Below are 10,857 nucleotides of genomic sequence, written 5' to 3'. Positions count from 1 at the left end.
TTCATGCCCTATTATTCCTGAAGCCCTTTTGTAATCATATTTAGAATAAATTTATGACAAAATTTCTAGAATAATTTTTGATAGATGAGCATTAGTAAATGCTAGATGTTGGGTATAAAGATGTAAAAGACCTAATCCCTGTGACTGAGGGCTAAGAGCCTGGCAGGCAAGGTACACATGTAATTAAAAGCATACAATGCAGAATAATAGCTTTGGTAATCCTCTCCCGTGTACCTCCATTCACTGGTGAGCAGAAATGGATGTGTGGGGGAGGGGGTAGTCAGGGAAAGTTGCCCGTGGTGGCTGTTCAAGCAGAGAGTTGAAGGATGCCCCAGAACACAAGCTTTAGAAGCATACACACTTCATCAGTCTGTTTTTGAACGCTCGTATTTTTAGGGCACTGTTCTAGGCCATTCTAGTCGCTAGTCAAGCAGTGACCACCTACTGAATGGACAAGTAAACCCAATAGAAGCAGCACCCATGGGCAAGGACAGCTGATTGATTGAGGGCATCTGGGGCAATTGGCTCACCATATGGGAAAAAAATACAACTATGTCTCTACTTCAAATCAAATCCCAAAATAAATTTCCCATGGACCCAACAAGCAAATTTTAAATTGAGTCTTGTGTTTTTCTTCTAATAATTTTTATGACTTTGGGATAGGGAAAGAGTTCTTAAACAAAAGTAAAACATGACTCATAAAGGGAAAGATTGATAGATTCGTTACAGCAGAATTTCAAGGTTTGCAAAATTAGACAAAGTCACAAGGCATTTAAAGCTGGACAATGGACCCACACAGAAGGAGGTTCTAGCCGGAACGTTTCAAAAGAGGCCGGGAGAGTAAGCAACCTGCAGGAGAATGGCTGGTGGACTCCCTGTCTCCCTACTAGATGGAAGTAAAATGGGCAAGTGAACCCTAAACCGTCCCTCTGTGCTCCTTGAGAGGCTTGTGGGAGCAGAGCAATTACCTAGGAGCCCCCACTGCACACTAGGCTTCATGCTCACCTACCAGCTACCTCTACAAGAGTAGCCAGAGAAACACTAATTACAATAACAATTGTACAGCACCCTTCATCTATCAGATTGGTCAAAATTAAGGATTCAGATAATATCAAGAAGTGCGGAGGATGTAAAGAAATAAAAATTCTCAACTACTAGCTAGAATATTGTAATGGAGGTGCCTGACAGTTAGCTTTTCTGATTATAATGTAAATGCCTGACCTTAAGCTTTGGCTGCTAAAGCATCCATTTCAAAGACATCCATCTGGAATAAACACATTGCCAGCTAGATAAAGAGCTAGGCCGCCCTGCCTGTGAAATTCCCCTTTTAGAAAGCCCTGGATAACCTAGAAAATTGACCCCTTTTGTGATCCTTCTTTTCCTTTCTGGTGCTTTAACTCCTGCTCTTAGGTTTTAAATCCTCCATTAAAGAGTGAACCCGAAAAACCCTAGGCCCCTCACCCTCGACCCCAGTAAAAGCAGAACCCTGGGTCCACACTCTGTCTCTACTTTCAACCTTGTTGTGTGGCCCCGTGCATGCTATGTACCCTCCAGGATTTGTGAGTAATAAACCTTGTTTTCCACAAAGTTCCCTGGTGATGGATACTGAGGTGTGTCTAAAAGGAAAAAACAGACAAAACCACAACGATAGGTGGAAATTTGAATACACATCTCTCAGAAACTAATGAAATCAGCAAGCAAAAATGAATAAAGCTATAGAAAATTTTAACAACACCATCAACCAACTACATGTAATTGTCACATAGAGACTATAGTTCACAAACCAAATATGAAATACACTTTCTTTTTTCCTAGTCCACATAGAACATTCACCAAGAAGGACCATCTTCTGGGAATTAAAACAAGTATTGATGAATTTTAAAGGAATAGAAAAATATGTTACAGTCTCTGAGCAAAATAAATAAACTAGAAATAAATAACAATATGTCTAGAAAAATTTCCAAATGTTTGGAAATTAAACAATACATTCCTAAATTACTCATAGTCAGAAAAATCTAAAAATATTTTCAAACAATTCATAATGAAACACAACAGCTAACCTTTAAATATAATGATTTAATACAAATATTTACCGTTTAAAAGCAGTTAATGCTTATATTAGAAAAGAAATTTCCATAATCAAGTACCTAAGTTTCTACTTTAAGCCATAAGCAAAGCGTAAATTAAGCTTACAAAGAAGAAAATACTAAGGATAAGAGCATAAATCAAGGAAACAGAAAAACAAAACTAACGAAGCCAAAAGTTGGTTCTTTGAACAATTAAGCAAATTAATAAACAGCTAGCTGAAGTAATCAAAAACAATAACAAAAGAAAACACAAATTACTAAGACAGGATAAAAGGAGGAAAAAGTCAACAGATCCTACAGACATTGAAAGGCTATTAAAGGAATATTATAAGCACCTTTATTCTAGTGAAATTGAACAATAAACCATAGATAACAAGACTAATACAAAAAAAAAAAGAAAATCTGAATAGCACTTTATCTTTAAAGAAATTGGAAACTTTCCCACAAAAAAAGCTCTAGATCATGATGAGTCCTATCAAAAAAATTAAAAAGTAGTAACACTTATAATCTTTTCAGAAAATGGAGAAAGAGGGAACATTTCCCAGCTCTTTCCATACGGCTGTCATAAATACACCTGACACGGACAATACAAAGAAAGAAGATTACAGATTGCATTCCTCACAAGCACAGATACAAAAATCCTTCACAAAACATTAGCAAATCAGGGGGAGAAAATGTGCTGACCTAAGTAACATTGGGACTGAGTGGAGAAACTAAAGAGAAAAAGAACTGCACGTAGCACTGTTCTCCAGTTGTCAAGTGTTTTCGCACGGGGGTACATGTATAAATATATACTGGGATTGAACAAATAAGGAAATGAATGGGGGGCGGTGGGAGCCATCTCACCGTTAGTGGGAGATGACAGCTAAACAACAAAGCCAGAAGAGCCGTAACACTGCATTAGATTCGGAGACTTCAGTATAAATTCATGTTTTGCTTAATATATGTATGGATAAACCTAAAAACAATTACAGGTATATGTGTACACATGTTAGTATACACACATCCAATTTCAAGCTCTGCTAATTTCGAGATCCTAGAAGCAATGACACTCTGTGTAGGGGGGAATAGTGAGCAGGGGCTCAAGAGGCAATCTTGTCTTTACCAGATTCTTAAAAATAAAGCCACTGTAACTAAACCATGCTGGAAATTCATAAATAGGAAAATTAAGATGTGATAAAGGAGAAAGGGTGGTTTATTTAAATAAAGATTGCTGGGAAAATTGCCCGTCAAATGAGGAGGGCAAGGAATACCTACATTTGAAAAATTCCGTGAGGGGAGCATTTGAGATCTTGCCTCCCAGCATATGGCATCAGTTTGGCTCAAATAAACTCTTATAAAAATTCTCAAAAGAAAAAAAAAATTCCATGGAGATTAAATATTTAAAGATAAAAATATATAGTAATAACTATTTAGAAGAAAATCTATGAAAATATTTGCATGCCCTTGACATTTGTGGCAGTGTTGTATACATTGGGGGCACTTCTTAAGCAACACAGGAAACTAAAAACGAAAAAAAAAATGGAAATGAAGAAACATTTGACTACACATACTTAAAATACAACAAAAAAGATAATATGTGAAGTCAGAAAAGAAAGAATAGGCTGAAAAACCTTTGAAGCACAGACCAGATAAACGGTTGCTATATATACCACATTAAAAAAAAAAAAAAAAACTCCCATAAATTGATAATCTAAGGACGAATAGTGCAATTGAAAAATAATCCAAAGCTAAATCAGCCATTTTATAGAAGGGGAAATCCGGATGCTCATAGGCACATGAAAAGGAGCTCGACTTCACAATTGTCAGGGAAATGCCAATTAAGGTAACAATGAGCTAATGTGTTTTTCACCCAACAGATGGCAAATAGTTCAAAAGAATGTTACACCCATTGCTAGTTGGGGGGTGAGGGGAGGGCAAGCTAGACGTTGTATAATTTGTGAATAGCAATGGGCACTGGAATTACTGCAACTCTTTGGAAATTAATCTGACCAACTGTTAAAATGAAAAATATATGTATCCTTCTACTCACCAATTCCACTTTTCCTATTCAAATAGTCCTTATAGTCTATAATTGATAAAATCACCTTGAAGAGAAATGTGTATAGAATTATTCTGTGTTTATAAAAACTATGCTTCACAACATGTATCTGGCTATTTTTTATATTATAGTGATATAAGAACACCCTAGGTAATTACAATTTGTTAGAGGTGAGATAACGACATGTTTGAGAAGAGAGAGATGGTTTGGAGACAGATGAGGGAGGAAAAGATTGTGTGACATGAAAAATACTCTAGCATTGTGTAAGAGAAAAAGTAAACTAGAAAATTCTGTTAATATACCAGCAAATGTGTAAAACTAAATATATATGTGGACAAGATTAAAAGGTAGCATAGGAAAATGGGAACATTATCTTAATTGGCTGTAAAAAGGAAAAAATATATATCATTCTTTGGTCCCAAGCCTTATAACACATCGCTCTAAAATGACGTTATCTATAAAACTCAATTTACTAAGTCAACAGCTCTGTGCAATTTCTCATTATATTTGTAAGCAATCAATATTTTTCACATCGAGTCCCTTTCCAAACATACACAACTCATAGTCCCCGTTTTCTCTTTAAAAAAAAAAAAATGTTTTTCTCTAGGGAAGGATGAGCGTCAATGTGCACAGGGGAAGGACAGAGGTGGCTGTGGGCATATCCTCAACGTTTATGTTTTGTTTTGGAGGACATGGAGACCTGCAGTAAATAAAGTAAGACATTAGGATTCTCTACAGCTGGCTGAAGAGTATGTGGATGTTTCCTAAAATCTGACAATATTTTTAGATACTCCATAATCTAAAAGGAGGCAGAATGCCCCAAGAAGAAAGAAATCCACATTCTGGCTCTTAGGAGTCTCCTGGCATGAATAATGGCTTCTACGCACTCAACCCAAAGTCATCAGGCCCTGCCATGGACCCTCAGTTTCACATTGGCTTTTTATTACTTCATTATAATAAATGGAGGACAAACAAGGGTCACTAGACAGTTGAGGGAAACCTCCCATTGAAAGCAAGAGAATAAAATGGTTTCCCCCAAAAGAAAAACTCTTAAAATCTTCTAAGTAGTATAATCCTCAGAGATGTGAGAATACATTGCATTCATAAAATTCTATAGAAAAGAATTATACACGTTGGAAGATAAAACCAAGGAGATCTTCCAGAAAGTAAACAGAAAGGGGGAACAGGTAGAAAATACAAGAGAAGAGACTGAGAGACAAAGACCAGTCAAGAAGTTTCATTACCTGAATATTCATATAATGATGGTGAGGATAGAAACAGATACTGTAAGAAAAACAAGAATAAAAACAAATCCATAATTGAAGGACAATAATTTCTCTATTGAAAGCTACATTAACTGCACAGAATAATAGATAGGTAGCTAGATGGTAGGTAGATAGATAGATGATAGATAGATACACATATACATATATCATCACAAACAATAAAGATAAAAATCTCAAGTTTCCAGAGAGATGGAGGGGGAACAGTTTCCTTATAAAAGAAAGACAAGTAAGTATCAGTGTTCTCATCCACACTGAAGCCAAGAAAACAGTAGTGCTCTGCACCCAAAGATTTGAGGAAATGTTATTTTCAACCCAGAATAACCCACTGGCTAGTGTAAGGGATGAGAAAGATATTTTTAAACATTCAATTCTTCCAGAAACTTACCTCTAACACTCTTCCTTAGTAAATTATTTGAGATAGTTTATTTGGGCCAGAAACTAACAAGCAACATACAGAAAACTAAGGGATTCAGGTATTGTGATTTTAACACAGACAACGGGGACAGAAGGGGGTGGAAATCACAGGATGACCAATGTAGACACCAGTACAGATAAGCAGTGTAGCACCGGAGGTCCAAGTGTGTCAGCAGGTGATTGGAGAGTTAGGAGAAGGGAAGGGAACGTTTTAGAACATCCCACTGAATAGAGAGGTTGGAAAAGTTTAAAGATATACAGCCATCTAGTCCCTTGGTGTCTGCTGGGGATTGTTTCCAGGACACCCCCCACCCCTGCAAATACCAAAGTCTTGGCTGTTCTAGTCCCTTATACAAAATGGCGTAGTGTTTACATATAACCTATGCACATCTTCCCGTATACTTTAAATCATCTCTAGGTTACTTATAATACCTAATACAGTGTAAATGCTATGACGAGAAAAAATAGTTTGACATAATATCTGGATCATATACCTGTAATTCAGGTCACCAAGAAAGCTCACCTTAAGGCTTGAAATGCTGAAAGCTTATAAAATTTTAAGTCCCACTTCCTTGCATTTCAACATCAGCATTCTTTTCGCCTTCTCATTTTGTCTATTGGTCATTATGGGTGTTCATGAAATACTGCACCATTATGAAGAAACGGTTCAAAAGTTCATACTGATCACCAACCATCCTGCTGAGGAGCATTGTTTAGCCGAGTGAGTGACGTGAAGGTGAGTGCCTGACTCTGTATGAGCTCCTCTGAGCATCACCAACCATAACATGCATATAGAGCTCTCTGTTCATTTTAAAGGGACCAAGGAGATACAGCACTCTTAACTCTGAGATTCCAATTAAAATGGTGAGAGCCTCCCACTTGTTGCTTTATATCTGGGGATTTCTGCAGGGATCAGGGCGGGAAGAGAAAAATTACTTCTATTTATTCTGCAGACTTCTCATTTGTTGCTTCTGCTGAATTGAATTTGTAAATCATCTAACAGACACTGCTAATTTTTCATATCATGTCGGCTCAGGCTTTGCCTAGTCCCATCCTTTACTTCCCCAAACAACACTGGCTCAGTTCATATTAGGTTGCGGCGAGTGGTAGGAAGTCCAAAAGAGCAGTTTATTTCCCTTTAATTAAGTCTGGGGTGAGCAGTGGCTGGCAGTTCCGGTAGCTCTGACTATCAGGAGCTCAGGTTCCTTCTACCTTGTTCGCCACCGTCCTTAGCAAGTTGTATTCATTTCATGGTGCAAATGGCTGCTCCAGCTCCAGTCATGGAGCCAGGAAGCCATGGCTCCATCCCTCTATGCAAGTCAGCAGCATGAGCAAAGGGGCAAAGAGTCGCATGGCCCTTCCTCTAAGGACTCTTCTGGACGTTATGTACACTCTAGTTCTACTCACTTCCCATTGACTAGAACTAATTGGCATGATCACACCTACCTACAAGCAAGACTTGAAATTTTACTCTTTTTTTTTTCTTTTTCTTTTTTTTTGAGCAGCAAGAAATTGGAGGCTTAATACTAAGGAAAAGGAGAAACAGATTTGGGAAAACAACTAGAAGACCCTGCTACCACTGTAATCTTAAACTGACGCTAACTGCTGGTGGGCTGCTATCAAGGGTCTTCGACAGGAGAAGCCGCGCAGAGGGAGCCAGTTTGCGGAGAGCACAGGCGGAGAGGCAGGGAAGGGATGCTGCGGGAGTCAGGGCCAGACGGGAGGGGCTCTTCAGGAGGGGAGTGACTAGATCCCATTTGCTTTGTGGAAGGACCACTCGGGATGCGGCCGCATGAAAGGCACCGAGTGCAAGTAGGGAGGTGAGACAGCAGGGCTACCGCAGCCGCCTAGTGGTATCTACCCGGAAGGGCCAGGTCGCCCCTCCCCCCATCTTATCCCTTTTGAACCTCCATGCGCCCGCTGCGCAGGCCTAACACTGCCTGAGCTAGCAGCGACCACCTTCTGAGTGTGACTACACCCCACCCGTATCCCTCTACTGATTCTGCGGATCCCACACCCACGTGATGGCTGTAAACCCTTCTACACACCCCTCTGTACTTATTCCCTTCCTCGGAAACCTATGCGGGGGCCAACCCCTGTCCCCACCACGCTTTGCCTAGCCCTGGTCTAGGCGAGGGACACTGGCAGTTTGGACCAGTTCAGTCGTGAAAGCTGGGCCTGTTCTGTGTCTGGCATTGTGGGATCCTCCATCTAACCATTTGGTTAAATGCAAGCGTCAAGAAGGTCAGTGCGGATTGCGCAAGGCGGGGCCTAAGGCCGGGGCCGGCAATGCCTGGAGTCCTCTGTTATCTTGCCAGCACTGCGAGTCCAGCCCACCCCCACCCCCCACCTCCATTGCTGCTCCGGCTCCCGCGGCATAAGCGAAACAAAAGCAAAGCAGCCCATCACGATTCTCGCAACAAGAGGAGTAGGCAGGAGGCAAGGCAGGCCTTCAGCTAGGGGCGCCCAGGTTGCTGCCTCGACGGCCAGGTGAGCGCAGGACCGTCCGTGGGTCACTGACGTGGGGTAGAGCTCTACACTGGCGAAGCCCGGAGTGCCAGCCGCGCAGCGACACCACAGGCCGCCGGAGGTACTGCAGCACGTGGAGCTCGCGGGCGGGGTTGAGGACCGTGTCCAGGCAGCCTCCGCGGGCTCTACCGGCCGGGCATGCCTGGTGCACGGCTCCCGGCCCCACCGCGCTGTAGCGCGGCTACAGAGGTAGTCCAGGCGGCTGGAACCCGAGCCTAGCGTCAGGCGCGACCCTCCACCCAGACGACCTCCAAGAAAGGTTGCTGCAGTTAATCCCTTTTACTGTAGAGAAAAGCGTCTCAGAGACCAGCAGTATCTTGCCCCAGGTCACACAGCTTGTACAGATGAGTAATGGGATTGGGATTCGACTCTGCAGCCTCTAATCCCTGCGCCCCAGGACTGGGAGGAAAGCTGAATTTCAGTATCGGGGCTGTCTTACACGAGCTTGGGGAACCTGGGCAAAGGCTTTTATCCCTCTACCACAGATAAGCAAACTGAGGTCAAAGAAGTTACTAGACATTTCTGACATGTTGTAAACAACAAAAAAGCCACTTTCCTGGGGTCTCCTGTTTATGCATTGTCTTGAAGCACCTGAGATTTACATGTCTTTGCCCCTTCTCCCCACCCCCCAACACTAGCCGGAAGTTCCTGACTTGGCTGTTAGAGACCAGGCACAGTGGTGTCAAATACCTCCCTCTGAGCCACTGGCAGCATCCGGGTAAATGACTCCCTAAGATCCGACAGTTTGTAAGTGGTTAGGATGATCCAAATCTGCACTGCCCTTCCTTCCCTTCCTCAAACATGCCCAACTTGTGCCCATGTCAGGGCCTTTGCACATGCGCTTCCCTGTATGTAAAGTTCCTTTTCATCCTCCTGTGCTGGCTCCTACCCGGGGCTTAGAGCTCATCTTCCAAGTCCCCTTTCCGAGCCTTTCAGATCATCTTCCTCTCGCTTTGTACTCCCTTCCACACCACACTACCCAGTTTTATTTTCTCTCTGGCCTCTAGCATTCTCTAATATTATATAGTCCACTAATTGTTTGAGCTCACAACCCCCGACAAAATGAATGCTCCCTGAGCAGAGCCTTATTTGTTCTTCATTCTGTCCTCAGCACCTAGCCTGTGCCTGCACTAAATAGGCGCTCAACAAATGTTTGTTCAATGAACAAGTAAACGAATGAACATCAGCTCCCAGCCCTAACACTCAATGATTGGTTTTGTTCATATGCCTTCCCTCCTTTCTCCTATATGTTAGGCCGTCATATCTGGGAGTTTGTATTCATTTCTGAGGGCCGCTGTACCAAGCAGAAATTTATTGTCCCATAAACAGAAATTTACGTTCTGGAGGCTAGACGCCTGAAATCAAGGTGACAGCTGGCCATGCTCCCTCCAAAACCTATAGGGGAGGATCCTTTCTTGTCTTCCAGCTTCTGATAGCCCCCGGCTTAAGACGACACCACTCCAGTCTTGACCTTTGTCATCACATGGCCCCTTTGTCCCTGTGGCTCTGTGTCTTCAGATGGCACTGTCCTCTCTGAATCTGTTCTCTTCTAGGACCCCAATCATGGGGTCAGGGTCCACCTGATGACCTCGACTATGTCTAAATTGTGTCTGCAAAGACCCTATTTCCAAATAAGGTCACATGCAGATGTGTGAATTTGCATTCACATTCACTGGGGATTTAGGTCTCTAACATATCTTTGGAGGGAACATAATTCAACCTGTAACAGCGGGCGACTCATGGAACACTGAAAAAAAAAGATTTAGGCAAACTAAGCTGGAGGATGGGAAAAAAGACATGAAGGGCTGCTGTAAGTATAGGAAAGGTGCATGGCTGAATGTAAAGAAATAACATTTCTGGGTGAACTCTCCCTGTATCAGAAGGCTTTTAGGGCACAACACTTCGACTTTAAAGGTTTCTACAGGAGTGATTTCTATCCCCGCTTGGCCCTTTTCCAAGCTGTAAACACCCCACTTCCAAACCCTTCACAAAGCACTTGATCTCACTGAATTTGGGTTCCCGAGAATAAGAGAACAGGCACTTCCTATCTGCCAAGGACTGTGCTGAGCCCTGGCCGGCTTCCTCTGTTTTATGTTGACAACTGGCTTTTGAGTTGTCCTAGTCACTGAATTTTACATGAGAAATGAGGTTTGGACAGGTTAGGGTGCAGCTTCTTCATGCCAAGACGGGCTTTATAACCAACTCGAACTCCAGAGAAACTTCCAGGCAACCCACAGGGACTCTCTCATCAATTCTATGTGGCTCAAGAGGGCAGAACAGTCATGCATGGGTGGAAGTTACAAGGAAAGGCAATAATCTGGGCTCGAGTTTTTAGGGGGAAAAAAATCTCTTAGACTTCCGATTCTCCAATACTTAGAATTAACAGTTTTTCCTGACCTGGTTCCTTTTGCCACGAGAGATTTCCAGGCAGTGGGCAGTTTAGATTCTCAGTGTCCTTCCTAAGTCCACCTCACTCTTGGGGGAGACTTTGAACTCTCTG

Source organism: Rhinolophus sinicus, linkage group LG02 (genome assembly GCF_036562045.2).
Source record: "Rhinolophus sinicus isolate RSC01 linkage group LG02, ASM3656204v1, whole genome shotgun sequence".
Classification (NCBI taxonomy): domain Eukaryota; kingdom Metazoa; phylum Chordata; class Mammalia; order Chiroptera; family Rhinolophidae; genus Rhinolophus; species Rhinolophus sinicus.
The sequence above is the reverse complement of the archived record's forward strand: the minus strand, read 5'-3'. Positions refer to the sequence as shown.